This window comes from Gossypium hirsutum, chromosome A04 (genome assembly GCF_007990345.1).
Source record: "Gossypium hirsutum isolate 1008001.06 chromosome A04, Gossypium_hirsutum_v2.1, whole genome shotgun sequence".
Classification (NCBI taxonomy): domain Eukaryota; kingdom Viridiplantae; phylum Streptophyta; class Magnoliopsida; order Malvales; family Malvaceae; genus Gossypium; species Gossypium hirsutum.
This window is the reverse complement of record NC_053427.1, coordinates 43,722,597-43,740,045: the sequence shown is the minus strand read 5'-3', so window position 1 is coordinate 43,740,045 and position 17,449 is coordinate 43,722,597. Positions and strand designations below refer to the sequence as shown.

At 36.1% G+C, this 17,449-nt stretch overlaps 1 non-coding gene across 1 annotated transcript; it reads left to right on the top strand.

Moving 5' to 3' along the window:
* The first annotated feature begins 1,079 nt into the window (after positions 1-1,079).
* On the top strand, positions 1,080-1,186 carry LOC121228601 (small nucleolar RNA R71). The gene has a single exon (XR_005926177.1). It is a non-coding gene; the product is annotated as a small nucleolar RNA R71 (small nucleolar RNA).
* The last annotated feature ends 16,263 nt before the right edge of the window (positions 1,187-17,449 follow it).

Below are 17,449 nucleotides of genomic sequence, written 5' to 3'. Positions count from 1 at the left end.
CCCCTAGATCAGCTAATGCATGATTAACATCTAAACTACCAATTAAGCAATGAATAGTAAAGCTCCCTGGGTCTTTTAGTTTTTTGGGTAGTTTATTTTGGAGAATGGCTGAGCAAACTGCGTTCAACTCCACATGCGACCCCTCGTCCAACTTCCGCTTATTTTCTAAAAGTACCTTTAAAAATTTCATTGAGTCTGGCATCTGCGATAGAGCTTCAATAAACGGTAAGTTAATATGTAATTTTTTTAAGAGTTTAAGGAATTTACCAAATTGTTCATCTGAGCGGTCTTTCCTTGTCGCGTTGGGGTATGGCACACGAGGTTTATATTCGACAGTCACTGGTTTATTTGTATTTTGATCTACCTGACCTTGACCGTTGCTTACCATAGTTTCTTGCCTTGGTTCTGGTTTAAGCTCAACGACTCCTTCGTCATCTTGAATATTAATTGCATTGAGTTGTTCCCTTGGGTTAGGTTAGGTATTACTTGGAAAACTACCTTGTTGAGGCTTTGGATCGACACTTGTTGATTTTTAAGTGCTGTCTCGGTGTTCTGAAAACGGGTTTCTGACACTGATATAAACTTTGAGAGCATCTCTTCAAGGTTTGGCTTCTTTTCCTATTGGTAGGGTGGTTGTTGGTAGCCCGAAGGATGTTGTGGTCTTTGATTTCCTTGACCGCCCCACGAGAAATTGGGGTGGTTCCTCTAACCTGCATTATAAGTGTTACTATATGGATTGTTTTGAGGTCGAGGATTACTACCCATGTAGTTTAATTGCTCGTTATCCATGCTGTGGCAATAAGGTTGGTATTCTAAATGGTTTGTTCCATTGCTACTTGCTTCGCACTGCCTTACTGGGCGAACCTGTGAAGAACTAAGAAAACCATCAATCTTTTTATTTAAGAGTTCTACTTGATTAGAGAGCATGGTGATTGTTAGTCAGTGACATCTCCTCTATAAACTCATAGGCATTTTCCTTTGTTTTATTGTTGATGGTTCCGCCCACCGCTACGTCAACCATTTACCGAGTCGAAGGATTCAGACCATTGTGAAATGTTTGTACTTGGAGCCAAAGTGGTAATCCATGGTGATGGCATCTTCTCAAAAGGTCCTTGTATCTCTCCCAAGCATCGTAGAGTGTTTCTAAATCCATTTGCACAAAAGAAGAGATATCATTACGCAATTTAGCCGTTTTAGCCGGCAGAAAATATTTTAGTAAAAATTTTTCTGTCATTTGTTCCCAAGTAGTAATTGACCCTCGTGGTAACGAGTTCAACCACTGTTTAGCTTTGTTCCTTAATGAAAAAGGGAATAACTGAAGACGAATGGCATCATCAGAATGCCATTGATTTTAAATGTATCGCAAAATTCGAGAAAGTTTGCTAAGTGAACATTGGGATCTTCATCCTGCAAACCATCAAACTGAACAAATTGCTGTATCATCTGAATAGTGTTAGGTTTTAATTCAAAAGTATTTGTAGCTACAACAGGTTTAACTATGCTAGATTCAGTTCCTGCTAAAGAAGGTTTAGCATAATCATACATAGTGTGTGGAGCAGGATTTTGATTAACAGCAATTGCAGGAGGTAGCTGATTGCCTTGGTTTTTAGCCATCTCTTGGGTTGGGGGTTGAGTATCGTCTTCTTGCTCGTTCACTGTGTATCTTAAGCTTCGCTTTATTTCTCTTTGGTTTCTAGAAACTATGCGATCGATTTCTTCATCAAAAGGTAGTGGCCCTGACGGGTTTCTTCTAGTCATAAACTATATAAACTTGCTAAGAGACGGAATAAATAAGTAAGTAATAATAATATAAAATTAAATTGCAAGAAAAATTGAACGTTCCTAATATTTCAATTCCCCGGCAGTGGCGCCAAAAACTTGAACGCGTGGTTTCGTGATAGGTTTTAAATATTTATAATTACTCGTTCTTGAACTAACTATTATCGCGACGTAGGCAAGTGTACCTATCGAATAGTAGTATAGTTTTAGCAAGACCGGATTGTCGAACCCAAAGGAACTAAAAGTACTAGTAATGACTGTCTTTTTATTATCTAGCCTAAGAATAAAGAGGTTTTGTTTTAATTAACTAATTATCTAAACTAAGAACGCACAGAGAAAAGAATTGGGGAATTGCTTTTGGGAAAAATCGATTGACTTAAGACAATACCTAAGGAAAAATCCACCTAGACTTTACTTGTTATTCTGCCTCCGAATCGGACGATTTATTCATTCAACTTGTTCCATAGAGATCCCTAAGTTATGTTATTATCCCTATTCAAGACTAATAACGTCTAATCCCTAGATTGAATAACCGAGACTTTTCTCTAATTAACACTCTAGGGTTGCATTAACTCGATCTATGGATCCCCTTATTAGGTTTCACCCTAATCCGACAAAATCTTGTCACCCTATGTCTAGGCGTGCAATCAACTCCACTTAATTATGACAAATGTACTCTTAGACAGGGTCTATTCCTCCTTTGAATAAGAGCATGTCTTGAATCAGTATCCTGGGATATCAAAACAAGAATTAAGAACACATAATTAAGAACAAGTTAAATATTTGTCATACGATTCAGAAAATAATAACAAGATTCGTCTTAGGTTTCATTCCCCTTAGGTATTTAGGGGTTTTAGTTATTAACTAAATAAGAAAACATCTCAGAAGAATAAAGAATACAAAACATAAAGAAAACCCAAAACTCTTGAAGGGAAGTTGAGGAGAGATCTTCAGTCTTGATGATGAATTCGGCTTCTGAGATGGATCAATCGGCTTCCTTGGAGTAATTCCTTACTCCCCTTTCTCTGCCTCCTTTTTCTTCCTTCTTTAGGGTGTATTTATTGGCTTTGCAATGCCTAGAAGCCCTCAAAATTAGCCTTTTCTGAATTGGACTCAACTTGGGCTCAGCAGGGACACGCCCATGGCACACACTCGTGTTCGATTACTTCAGGCCGTGCTCGAACCTACAAAATTGACACGGCTGTGTGGTCTGCCCATGTGAGGAGGTCCAGGCCATGTTGATTTCGTACTTTGGCCCATTTTCTCTGTTTTTGGCCTGTTTCTCGTTTCTTTCGCTCTCCTATGCTCTCCTAAGTGTAAAACATGAAATTAAAGGATTAGGAGCATCCAATTCACCAATTCTAATGAAAAATCGTCCATAAAATGCGTTAAACATGGGGTAAAAATATGTATAAATTACGGTTTATCAACGTACTCAAATGTACTACCATGGTCCAACCATGGTCTTATCCATCAATTCATCTTTCAACGATCGTAACCATCTCCTTCGTTCTACTCAATTTGATCTCCTAGTTCAATTTCCATACCATTATAACATTTAGGGTTCCATAACAAAGTCATAAAACAAAACATTATATATGCTCTAATTTAAAATTTAAACATGAGATTCAACTATATGGACATACTGATTATGCATTATTTAAACAAGTGTACATACGCACACATTCCATCCATTGGGTAAGTTTACTTATCATATTCACTTGAACAATTAAATTAGGCATATAACATCATATGAATGCCAACATACATGGATGAGCTTATCACAGCATAAACCTTTGTTTCATTTCATTTTTTCACATTTCTCAACTTATGGTTATCTCATTTCGTACGTTAGCACATGCATATTCATGAACTTCTATTCATACCTTTCCAAATTTCAATACATTGTAAGCACATTTCAATCATCTCAACATCATTTTCAGCACTATCAAAATTAGCTCGGTTGGAAGTCATCTCTGTCTTAAGAAAACAATCTCATTATAGTCAGGAGATATCACACTATCACAAATAATAATATGGCTTGTATAGCTAGACTCACATACGCCAAGTTAGTCTGAGAATCGACTAAACCATAGCTCTAATACCACTAAATATAACACACTTTACCCATATTCAGTGCCAGAACAGGGTGCGAGGTGTTACCGGACATAAACTCACGCAATCATACAAAATTGAGACATAAATTTTCGTCCAATTTAAAACTTTTCACTCACATGTATATCCTTCCTTATATGGGCCCTCGAGGCCTAAAACATGCATTGGGTGTGTTTCGGGACTAAACTGAGAACTTTTACAACTTTTAGAAAATTTTCTTATTTTGGGGAGTTACACGCCTGTGTGGGTAGGCCATGTGGTCACACACTCCCGTGTCCTCAGCTCGTGTAACTATCTGTTTATGAAGTGATTAGAAAAATAGGGGCCTCCAATTTCTTCTTTCACTCATAACTGATAAAGCACAACTCAAATGAGCAACATTTACTATCTCACCAATCAATTGAGCCTCCAAGGCCTAACATATAGTCATCAATCGTGTTTCCATGCATTTATACATCATGGCCATAAATCAAAAATCATAGGGCTATCTCAAAGTCACTTTCATAGTGATCATAACTCACAATAACATGAAGTCAATACTTAAAAGCTTTACGTACATACCTGTACCATCTCGTAACATAACCATTTACTTTATCATCTTTGGCATACCCGTTGAACACTTGGAATACTAAATGGATACACTAGAAGTCTGTGCACATAAGTGCCACATATGTAGCTAAAGCTACCTCATATCTCATATCACATAAATGCTCGCTCTTGAGCAAATCTCAGGCCTGCTCACACAATCTGATGGCTAAGACGCAACTACGCAGTGCTGCTCACACAAGCTGTCAGGTATCTGCAACACATGCCGGACTACCCAGCCATTGGTAGACGTACATGACCAGTACTCGGATCACATAATCACACATATATCACAAATATCCTTAGTGACATGTCGCTCGTATCCTATTTTATTCCTAATATTCAAACGGAATTTTTCTCATTTATCCGAATGTCGCCAAACACAACCATAAAAGCAATCATTTATTTTATACACCATCAAAGCATTTAGAATATTTAAAATACAAACATAACATAGCATTATTTCCATACGAACTTACCTCGATACCAAAATGGCAAAGAGGGACCTAACCGTTATTTATTCGTTTTCCCTCGTTCTAGGCCCAAACTTCATTTTTCCTAATCTAAAACATCACATTTAACTTATTTAATCATTATACTAATCAATTCAACCCAAAAATCATATTTGGAAAAAATTACATTCTTGCCCTTAAACTTTGTCATATTTACACTTTCGCCCCTAAGCTCGTAAAATGATTTTCATTCAATTTCTTTGTCCTTTAAGCCTAGCTGAACCATTTTCATAATTATAACAACCCACAATTTCCATTAAAACACACTTTTATGACACATTTTATAACTTTTACAAATTAGTCCTTTTAGGCATTTTTACCGAAAATCACTTAGTAAAAGTCATTTCTCTAACCATGAACATGCACTTTCTACCATTAATCACACAATACACATATATTCATCATGTGTAAAAACCCTATACTTTAACCATAACTCAAATTAATAGTAGAAATAGATAGATTTTGTTACGAGGATTTCAAAAACGTAAAAATCATTAAAAATAGGGCTAGAATGGACTTACAATCGAGCTTGGAAGCTTGGAAAATCCTAGACATGGTTTCTTCATGTAAAATTCGGCCAAGGAAGAAGATGGACAAGAAATTTTGGCTTTTATTTTTTTATTAAGTAATTTAATTACTAAATGACCAAAATACCCCTAACTTAAAAATATTCTATTTCACCTATTTCATGTCCATTTTTGTCTAAAAAATTATTCAATGGTCTATTTACAATTTAAGGACCTCCTATTTAAAATTTCATAACAATTGGACACCTCTAGCTTCTAGAACTCAAGTTTTGCACTCTTTATGATTTAGTCCTTTTGACTAAATTGAGCGCCCAAACGTCAAAATTTTTGGACGAAATTTTCATGAAATCATTCCGTGAAATTATAGACCATAAAAATATAGTAAAATAAATTTTCTTACTTCAGATTTGTGGCCCCGAAACCACTGTTTCGACTAGACCCAAAATCGGGTTGTGACATCTAATGACTTCATAAATATTTTATAATTAATATTTATGACTCAACACAATGGAAATTTGTGGTCCTAAAACCACCATTCCATCACCATAGAAAATCGGATTGCTACAGAAGATGTGGAAGAAAACTGAACCCACTAGATAAAACGTGGGGGAGAAGAAATTGTGATGTGTGCAAAAAGATTGACCTTAATCATGTGCTGACAATGCAAAACAATTAAAATTTAGTGGGAAAAAAAATGGAATTAGCGCAAATTGGGAGGAGTAAAATAATTTGGGCTAATGGCTCCAAGCTGTAGTTATTCTAGCCCAAAGAAAAACTGGTAACAAGAAAATAAATAGTTAATTTATTTATTGGGTAACAAGTAAAAATATAATAAACAAAGAAAAATTTTTGCAAAAGAAAATTATTAAGTTTTTTATGGAGAAATAAATTTTTTGTCGCGTATTGTAGGAGCTCCAAAATAATGTTTCAGGTGTTGACCATTGACTTTGAAAGCGGATCTTGTTTTTCCATCTTTAACGTCGATAGCTCCATAAGGATATATTTGTTTAACTTTGAATGGTCTAGACCATCTCGACTTTAATTTTCCAATAAATAGTTTAAGTTTGGAATTGAAAAGTAAGACTTATTGTCCAAGTACAAATTGTCGTGGCTAAATTTTCTTGTCATGTCAATACTTTATATTTTCTTTGTACAGTCTCGTATTTTCATAAGCATGAGATCGAAATTTATCCATCTCATTAAGCTCCAATAGGCGATGAGTAGCAATAGCACCCCAGTCCAATGGTGTCTTGAAAGTTGTGTGATAAACCTATAAGACGTCATCTAACCTTATTGACCAATCCTTGCGATTGGGATTGAAAAATTTGTCCAGAATTTGCTTGATTTCTCTATTGGAAATTTCAGCATGTCCATTCGTTTGGGGGTGATATGCCTTGGCAATTTTATGTTTCACCCTATATCTATTAAGAGTGTTGACAACTAATCTATAGTCAAAATGTGAGCCTTCATCACTAATTTAAGCACAAGGGGTACCAAACCTGGTAAAAATATTGTATGAAGGAATCACAGAACTTATTTGGCTTCATTTGTAGGTAAAGCCACAACTTCAACCCATTTGGAGACATAATCCATAGAGACAAGAATATAGATTTTTCCCCAAGATGGTGGAAATGGACACATGAAATCAATTCCCCAAACATCAAATAATTCCACCTCTAGAATATTTTGCAGTGGTATCTTCTGTCTTCTTGATAAGTTACAAGTTCTTTGATAATGATCACAGTTCTTACAGAACTTATTAGCATATTTAAACATGGTGGGTTAATAAAAAACAGATTGGAGAACCTTTGCAACTGTTCCCATGCTTCCAAAATGTCCACCATAAGGTGCAAAATGATAGTGATGCAACATAGTTTGAAATTCATCATCTGGAATACATCTCCGAATTACTTGATATGCATACTGCTTGAATATAAATGGCTCGTCCCAGTAATATTACTTGACATCATGAAGGAATTTCATTTTTCCTTGATGACTGAGTACAGGTGGTAGTAACCATTAATTAGAAAATTAACAATATCAGTATACCGTGGCAATGTCATAACCAACAATATCTACTCATCAGGAAATTCATCTTTAATCATTTGACAAGTGATCAACCACTTGATTTTCAATGCCTTTCCTGTCTTTGATTTCCAAATTAAATTCCTACAGCAGCAATATCCATCTAATGAGTCTAGATTTGGCCTCTTTCTATGTCACCGAGTATTTGATGGCAGATTGACCTATATCAACTGTGACTTTGGTGCCTACTAAATAAGCTCTGAATTTTTAAAAGCCAAATGCCACTGCTAATAATTCCTTCTTTGTGGTCGTGTAATTGAGCTGTGTATTTGTTAGCATGTGACTAGCAGAATATATAGCATGAAACATCTTGGCATTTCTTTTCCCTAGCACTACTCTGACACAAAATCATTTGTATCACACATTAGTTCAAATGGTAGATTCCAATCTAGTGCAGTGACCATAGATGCTATAGTTAATCATTCCTTTAAGTTTTTGAACACCTTTGAACAAAACTCATCAAAATGAAATGGTCTATTTTGCTCCAACAATTGACATAGAGGCTTCGATATCTTAGAAAAGTCCTTGATCAAATGACAATAAAATCAAGCATGCCCGAGGAAGCTTCAGATTCCTTTCACTGAAGTGGGTAGTGGCAACTTTTCAATGACTTCTATTTTTGCTTTGTCGATGATAATTCTTTGCTGTGAAATTTTGTGGCCCAAAACAATGCCTTCACAAACCATGAAGTGACATTTTTCCCAATTCAGCACCAAATTTGTTTCTTGACATTGGCAAAGTACTGACCCCAAATTTTTTAAGCAATCCTCAAAAGTTTGCCAAACATTGAGAAATCATCCATGAATACTTTAAGGAATTTCTCTACCATGTCAGAAAATATTACCATCATGCAACGCTGGAATGTTGTTAGGGTACTACGTAACCCAAATGACATTCTTCTAAAACCAAATGTTCCATAAGGGCAGGTGAATGTAGTTTTTTCTTAATCAGGAAGAGATATGGCAATTTGGTTGTACCCTGAGTAGCCATCTAAAAAATAGTAGAAGGCTTTCCCTACTAGTCTGTCTAGCATCTAATCTATAAAAGGCAAATGGAAATGGTCCTTCTCCGTTGCTTTGTTGAGCTTTTGATAATCCATACAAACTCTCCAACCAGTGACAGTACATGTGGGAATGAGTTTGTTGTTATCATTGCTAACTACCGTGACTCCTCCTTTTTTGGGTACACACTAAACAGGGCTTACTCAAGAGCTATCAGAAATTGGGTATATAATCTCAATATCCAACCATTTGATAATCTCCTTCTTAACTACTTCTATTATGACAGGATTCAATCTCTTTTGTTGTTCAAAAGATTTACTATGGAAATATTCAAGTATTATTTTGTGCCTGCAGATTATTGTGCTAATTCTTTTGATATCCACAATTAACCATTCTAAAGCTTTATTGGATTTCTTTAAAACCTCTACTAATTGCATCTCCTGGTTTGCTGTAAGCTCGGTAGAAATAACTACAGGCAATGTATCGTTTTCTCCTAAATAAGCGCACTTCATATGCACTAGTAATGGCTTCAATTCAAAAACTGATGGATACTCTATTGATAAGTGAGGATGGTTGAAATAGCTACTTGATAAATTTAATGATTCAAAGCTTCTTACGAATCCATTTAAAAAATTGTTGGGTTTTCAGCAATTCTTTAGATTCTTTATTCAAATTTATTTCATTTAATTGGACAGCTTCTGCATCAAAATTGTTGTGCATCTGTTCTGTAAACTCTTCCTTAATTACAATGTTTATAAATTTTACAGGATTTCATTCTTCATCTGAGTCTTCACACTTTAGAGCATCAAACACATTAAAAGTCAATTGCTGATCATTAATTCTCATGGTTAACTCATGTTTCAACACATCAATTAATGTTCTACCAGTTGCCAAAAAAGGTCATCCAAGTATTGTAGGTACCTCTTTATCTACTTCACATTCCAAAATAATAAAATCTACTAGAAATATGAACTTGTCGACTCTTACCAGTACATCTTCAATTTTACCTTTTAGATGGACATATGATCTATTAGCTAGTTACAGTGTGACTGTAGTAGGTCTTGTCGTTCCTATCCTAAGTTTCCAGAAAATAAACATAGACATTAGATTGATACTTGCACCTAATTTGCACAATGCTTTGCCTACATAATGGTTTCCAATCAAATAGGGTATAGTGAAACTCCATGGATCTTTTAATTTTGGTGGTAGTTTGTTCTTCAGCATTGTTGTGCACCCTTTAATAAGTGTAACAGTTTTGAATTCCCCTAACCTTTGTCTTCTTGGATAGAATATCTTTCATGAATTTCACATAGTTAGGCATTTCGTCTAATGCTTCCACCAAAGGTATATTGATGTGTAATTGCTTCAAGACCTCCAGAAATGTCTTGAATTGAGCATCTTTTTTCGAATTTTCGAAATTTCAAGACCTTCTATTTGTTGAGGTTACCTTACCATGGCATTTGTATTCGCTCGACAAGATGAATTTTCTTCTATATGCTTTTGTCTACTCCCATCTTTTGTAGTTTCTTCCACTTCTGGTTCGAAAGTTATGCTTCCAGGAACTTCAAAACTTTTCTCAAACAAGGCATCATTCACAACTCTTGGAAACTGAGTGTCATTCCAGAGTGTTATGTCTTTACATTGTTCATTTCCTTGAAATTTAGAACTTTCTATGTCACTAGGCAATGCTCATTGTTTTCTGGAGCTTAATGCAGTGATAATTTGACCCATTTGATTCTCTAGAGCTCTCAAGGAAGTTGTTTGGCTCTAAATAATTGCATCATTCTTTTCCATATACTCTTTTAATAAAGCTTTCATTCAAACCCCATTGTCGCAACACAGGTAGTCTGTTGGGGATGTCACGACATGGATCCCTTGTGTCGCGCCATCGCTACAATTTTTTGTAGGGTTGACTCGACTCAATTACACAAACCAGTGGTATGACCATTATTTTATCCAAAATTTAACCCTAAAAACACTATTTTTAAACATAAACATATTTCTCTAACTTAATCTAAATCCATTCTAAACATCTACTGCTTTAAAAACCTCTCCAAAACCCTTAACCTCGAAAACCCCTCTTCTCCTCAAACCTTAAGTTTCCAATCCCTCATTCCAAATTCTAAGAAGTTACATTTGAAGGAATTGTCAACAACAAAACAAAGAAGGAAGTGCATACAAGTCCAAAAAAAGGTGACGTTCAAGTATTCTCAATCTTTTATTTTTTTATGGAGTACTGTTTATATCTGTATTCAAATTATTATAATATTCCTCTTAGAAAGAAAAAGAGAACCCCTATTTCGAAAACTCCCCGTGTTTCCAACCCCGTTCAATTCCATAATATCTATATGGGAAAATACTTTTTGGAGTTGCCAGGGATACCTTTAATTCAAGAATGAGGGTTCAAACCCTCAATGACCCATTACAATGAAATCTGGACTTTTACCCATTATCACCAATTGGAGTAGTTTTGTGTTACTCCCACAAATAAAGCAAATATATATGTGGTTCAGAAATACTTTGTGTCCCTTAAGGACCAAATCATTAAGCGAGGCTATAATGCTATAATAATTGATGTTGAAGTGTGAGGGGAAGACGTTCCAATTTCCCCTAATGATATCTATGAATTTTATAACGTCCCATTTTATGAAAAAGATTTTATTGATAATACAGATTTAGGCAGATTTCAAAACATTGACATGGAAAAAGTTATAAAATATTTAACACATGGCAGGAGTAGTTGGAACTACAAGCCAGACACCTACCTTCCCATAAATTGTAATCAAGCCATTATGTTTCCTGTTGCTAAAATGTAGATGCAATTCATTGGCACTAGAATTGCACCCGCATTGAATGTTTCTAATGTTAATGTGTTTCGAGCTGTCTTGCTATATGGTATCGTGCAACAAAAAAAATTTTGCATAGGGCATTGATCTTTCAAGAGTTGAAATAGTGTGTGCAAAGCCAAAAAGTTGGATTCTTCTTCCTCCATCTTTTAACAAGTCTATGTCGCTAGGCAGAGGTGCCAATGAGTAAAAACGAGCAATTTATGTAACCAACAAGAAGTATCATCGAAGGTACCTTATTTACCCAATATGTCGAGCTTCAGCGGAAGCAAATAATTGAATGGAATCAAAGGAGAAAGACAAAAATGGACAGCATCACTCAAATAGAAAGGTCACCCAAAGGTTAAAAAGGGAGCTCTCAAAAGCATAGATGCTAAACTGGATGCAATGATTCGATGGATGCAAGAGACAGGGCTGGCACTCAAAGAATTTGCAATGATGAATAGGCTACAAGCTCCAAATTATTCCCCAGATATGTTCAGGCCGACTCTGACTCATCAGAATGAGGGTGTTAATCTTGAGGAGGAAGGTGCTACTCAAGAATACCCTGGAACGAAGACCGAGTATGAAGTAGCATTTTAGTCGCAATTTTCTACACCAAAAAGGCCTATCATACGAACCCCAACTCACCATGTGACTTCAATGGGTGGGAGATCCTACAAAACATATGTCAAAGGAAAAGGGTAAAGCCCCTATGAAGAAGAGGCATTCTCATCCCCTCGATGATTTGGAGGAGGATTGAGCAGTTTTTTTGATTTCATTTTTAATGACTTGTATTAATTATTGGATAATTTTAACTTAGACTTTGTAGGAGTAGGATTAATAAGTAAATTTTTCGTTTTGTTGCTCTTTGTTAAATTTTCTATGTAGGAACCCAACATGAATGAGACACAAACAATTTGAGCTAACAAAACCAAAGGCGGAAGCACCCACCATTAGCAATTAGAGCGACTACGATCAATCGAGTAACTTCTTTTCTTATCTATTATTGGGCTACACATTGAAGACAACATGTCAACTGAAGTGTTGGGGCTAACATATAAAATTTACTTCAAATTTTTACATGTTCTTTGATTTTTTTTTGTGTGTCTGTGCTTGAGCTTGTAGAAATACGAGTGATTGGTTAGAAGCATGTACATAGGTTTCTTGTGTTAATGAATAAACTTGGCATGATAATAGGTGATTTTACATTTTTTATTATTAGACTACTAAAGTTCTATGTGTTACACTGTAACTAAGTACTAAACCGTCGTTTGTACCAAGTGATATATAAAATAAAAGGAAATAAGCATGTTAGTATGAATGATAAATGGTTGAATTTGTGTTTGTTTGGTTGATTAAATTTATGCATGATGAGATATTTAGGGATGACATAAGGTATTGTTTGGAACACATCCAAAGCCAAAAAGCTATCCTATTTATACTTCACCTTTAGTACCAATTTTGAGCTTTTTTACACTTCTTGATGAATCGCATTACAAACCCCGAGCCTAGAAACTTTAATTTGTATATGCCTTTTTTCTTTGGTCTTGTATCGCACTGTAACACCCTAAACCCGGCTTGGATGTTATGGCCAAACCTGTCGATGTCACATTAAAGTGTTTTTTGTAAAGCGTACTATCGTTTGAAAAGCCCAATGTTTATTTAGCCTATTTGCGTGATCTAGAAAATAATTTTAAAACTTGCGTCACTAACAAAAGTATTTACTTTAAAACGTTATTAATTTCAAAATCTCGTTTATCGCGGAAGTTTTTGACACGGTTTTGTGCATTCGTTGTATTTTGGTAAATCATGCAACTCTTTTCAAAACTTGTATCCAACTACTAGCAGATATAAATCAAAATAAATAAAACCCCAAAATTAAAAATTATAGAGGCCTTATTACATAAAATATCCAAATAAAACTACTTATAAATTAAAAATCCAAAAAGGAAGCAAGAGTGGTTGTGTAGCCACCTTTGAGTCCCTCGCAGCACCGGTTTGCTTAAGACTAGGGTTACCTGTACAGTTAAAATAGATGGGTGGTTTATGAAAACTCAGTGTGTAATCCCATATAAGCAAAAAATCAGAGTAAAAACAATTTGGGCCTAAGCCCTTTCAGTTTTAGTTAGGGTCTTAGCCCATTTCTGAATCAGAAACAGTGTGGGCCTGACCCCATTCCAGTAATAGAATCAGTGGACCTAAGCCCATTATAGAATCAGTGCAGTATGCAATCCGAACATCCTACCTAATCCAGCCTCTACACAGCATCTCTGTACCAACCCTACACACCATGTGGGGATAAAATCGATCCACTCATCCTTACACACCAAGTAGCACCGGTTGCGGCACTAAAACAGTATTTGCAGCAGAGCTGCCAGTAACAGGCTTATAGCCTTTCAGACCACTTTCTCCAATATCATATATCCCACCCCATGCAATGCAACATAATAAAAATGTATATACAGTAAAAATGGCATGCTCAAATAGTCATATAACACATAGGGGTAGATAAGTTATTTACCTCATAAAGGTATAACGATCATTTCATCAAATTGGGGTCTAGGTATACTTACCGACCCAACAGTAGGTCCACAGTTATCTCGGGTGACTGTGCAACCTTAACGGTCAAACAATGAAAATGAGCCCAAAGCCCATAACACGACCCATGTGGGCCCACACGCCCGTGTGGCCCAATAAACCCAAAAATTTCCTTGGCTCTGCGAACTACACAGTCTGGCCCAAAAATCTCCACACGTCCACGTGATTTACCCGTGTGGGCCCACGATTATGTGGGGCCCACATGGCCCAAAACAGCCTAAGGCAATGAAAACGATCATGGTGGCCTCTACAATCAAACGCCCACATTTCATGTGTTCAGATTACCATACGAGCAAGCGTACACTCGTGTAATGCCAATAATTATAGGCTTTTGCCGATCTACGTTTATAGTAGTGTGGTTAGATACCTGATTGCAAAAATACGATACTAGACCATGAGCACACCAACCTACATTCAATCACAAGTTTCAGTTAATCACATCCTAGTCGACTTATCAAAACCTCCACCAAACTACTTGTCCAAAAATTTAACTCTTACTTGATTAGATCAGTTGATTATGGCTTGCAAACTAAATCTATTTGCAAGAGCCCTAAACAATAGGCCTTAGGGTTTTTTGCACTCTAACTAACCCTTATCAACCATAAAAAAATGAATAGTTTGAACTAGATGAACAATCACTTACCAGAACTGCCAGACCCAGATTAGGAGGGAAGAATAATCGGCCTACACCCACACCAAATTCGAACGTACACGAAGTGATAGGTACAAAGTGGTACAGTCGTACCCCGATTGTCAAAGAACAACAGCCAAACCGAAAGCAAAAATAGAGAGAGGGAGAAAGAAGTATTCGGCTATCATAATAATATGAAAAGAGTGGAATATGATAAACTAAAAGAATTGAGAGAGAAGGAGAGTAAGACATTTGGCCAAAGAGAAAAAGAAAAGAATATCAGTTAGAGGAGTAGAGGAAGAAAGAAAATCAAAGCATAGTAAGGCTGTATGGAAAAATAAAGTCGAAACAACAAAACGAGAAATACCCGAATGGTCTCTAAGCAAATATCAGTCCTAAAAAGAGAGAAAAATGAAAGGTGTAGAAGCAATAAAAACAAAGACAGAATTCGGCTTAATAGCAACAAGGAAAATGGTTGCTAATGGAGTAGAAGGAGAAGAGCGAAATCGGTCAATAAGGTATTGAAAATGAAGGACAAAACCTAAATAGGCAAAATGAAAAGTACCTAAAACATCCCCCTGTAGAATTTAGCAATCAAGAAATGTAGAAAAGAACCAAAAGCGATCACAAAACTGAAAATGGAGAGAAACAGTTGCCTAGCCAAATTCTTGGGAAGCAGAAGTTCTCAAACGGCACAACTCTCCTCCAAATTCGAACTTGCTCGATTTCCTCCTTAATTTCCTCCTGTCCACCAATTCAAACAATCGAAATCCCTCATAAACCTCTCCTTAAATTTCGGCTAAGAACAAATATATTCAAACTTATTCAAACTTATTCAAACTCTTGGTGTTTCGATCAAACACAACATTCTCCTATGGCCGCCTGCAAAAATAATCTTTATTCGCACCAGAAAGGATTCTAACCTCAGACTTCAGACACTAGCAACACGCCACTTATCCGCTAGGCTGACAAGCTCTTTTCTAAAATGTTTTATCCATATTTATTTAAAAGCCTACAACCTAGAGACAGTGCCTATTCCATAAAAAACAAAACCTTTTTGCACTTACTCAGGCTTGAACTTAGAACTTCTCAGACACTTCCTAGAACACTTAACCACTTAGACAAGTATGAATTTGCTTCACTTTCTTATACAACCAAACATTTATGTGCAGTCTCCTAACTGTTCCCATGCTTAAAATGTAATAGTTCTAGGCCCAAATTTGGGGCGTTACAATTCATCCCTCCTTAAAGAAATTTCATCTCTGAAATTTCCAACTACTAGATCAATTGCGTAACATAGACTACACCACGACGCTCTCGCTACGCACTCTAGATCTAAAATGCTACCACATTTAACTTAAATGATTCTATTACAGTCTATAGATGGACTGAAACAATGCATCAATCCAATATTCAGCCGCGCGATCATAAGACCCAGCTCGAGCATCTTCATGCCTCTACCATAACCTCTTGTACCCCTTCGCGAGTACCTCCGATGTTCATAATCGAATTGCATTTTCTCTTTGTTAATAGTTTTATGCAGATCAGTTTACTGTTCCAGTGTTTATTAACAGATGTTTTATGGAGATAGTAACAGAAGTATAGAGTTTTATTTCTGCACAGCGCAGTGTCTATCTGTGTTTACCAGTTTCACTACAGTTTCAATATACACTACCTTATAGTTTGCAGTACTACCTACAGTAGTCTCAGTAATCATACCTATTTCAGTTTCAGTCAAAATCGAAATACAGGTTTTAGAGAAAACTTACAGGATTAGCGCGAAGACTCGGTAAACTACACATTCAGTAAAACCTTTCAAAATACTTTAAATCATTTGAAACAGTTCCTATTTTGAATTTCAATTTTTTAAAAGAAACCCAAATCCACAGCCGAGTTTTGCAACTTGACTCTGATACCACTAAATGTAACACCCCAAACCTGGCCTGGACGTTATGGCCGAACCTGGATATGTCACAGTGAAGTGTTTTTCGTAAAGCATACTATCGTTTGAAAAGCCCAATGTTTATTTAGCCTCTTTGAGAGATGTAGAAAATAATTTTAAAACTTGCGTCACTAACAAAACTATATACTTTAAAACGTTATTAATTTCAAAATCTCATTTATCGCGAAAGCTTTTGACACAGTTTTGCGTATTCGTGGTATTTTGATAAATCATGCAAATCTTTTCAAAACCCGCATCCTACTAATAGTAGATATAAATCAAAATAAATAAAACCCCAAAATTAAAAATTATAGAGTCCTTATTACATAAAAATACCTAAATAAACTACTTATGAATTAAAAATCTAATAAGGAAGTAAGAGCGGTTGCGTGGCCACCTTCGAGTCCCTCGCAGCAACGATTCAGCTAAGACTGGGGATTACCTGTACAGTTAAAATAGATGGGTGAGTTTACGAAAACTCAGTGTGTCATCCCATATAAACAAACAATAAGAGTAAACACTTGGGCCTAAGCCCTTTCAATTTTAGTTAGGGCCTTAGCCCATTTTAGAATTAGAAACAGTGTGGGCCTGAGCCCATTCTAGTAGTAGTATCGGTGGACCTAAGCCCATTACAGAATCAGTGTAGTATGCAATCAGAACATTCTACCCAATCCAGCCTCTACACACCATCTCCATACTAACCCTACACACCATGTCAGGATAAAATCGATCCACTTATCCCTACACACCAAGTAGCACCAGTTGCGGCACCAAAATAGTATTTGCAGCAGAGCTTCCAGTAATAGGCTTATAGCCTTTTAGTACACTTTGTAACACCCTATCCCG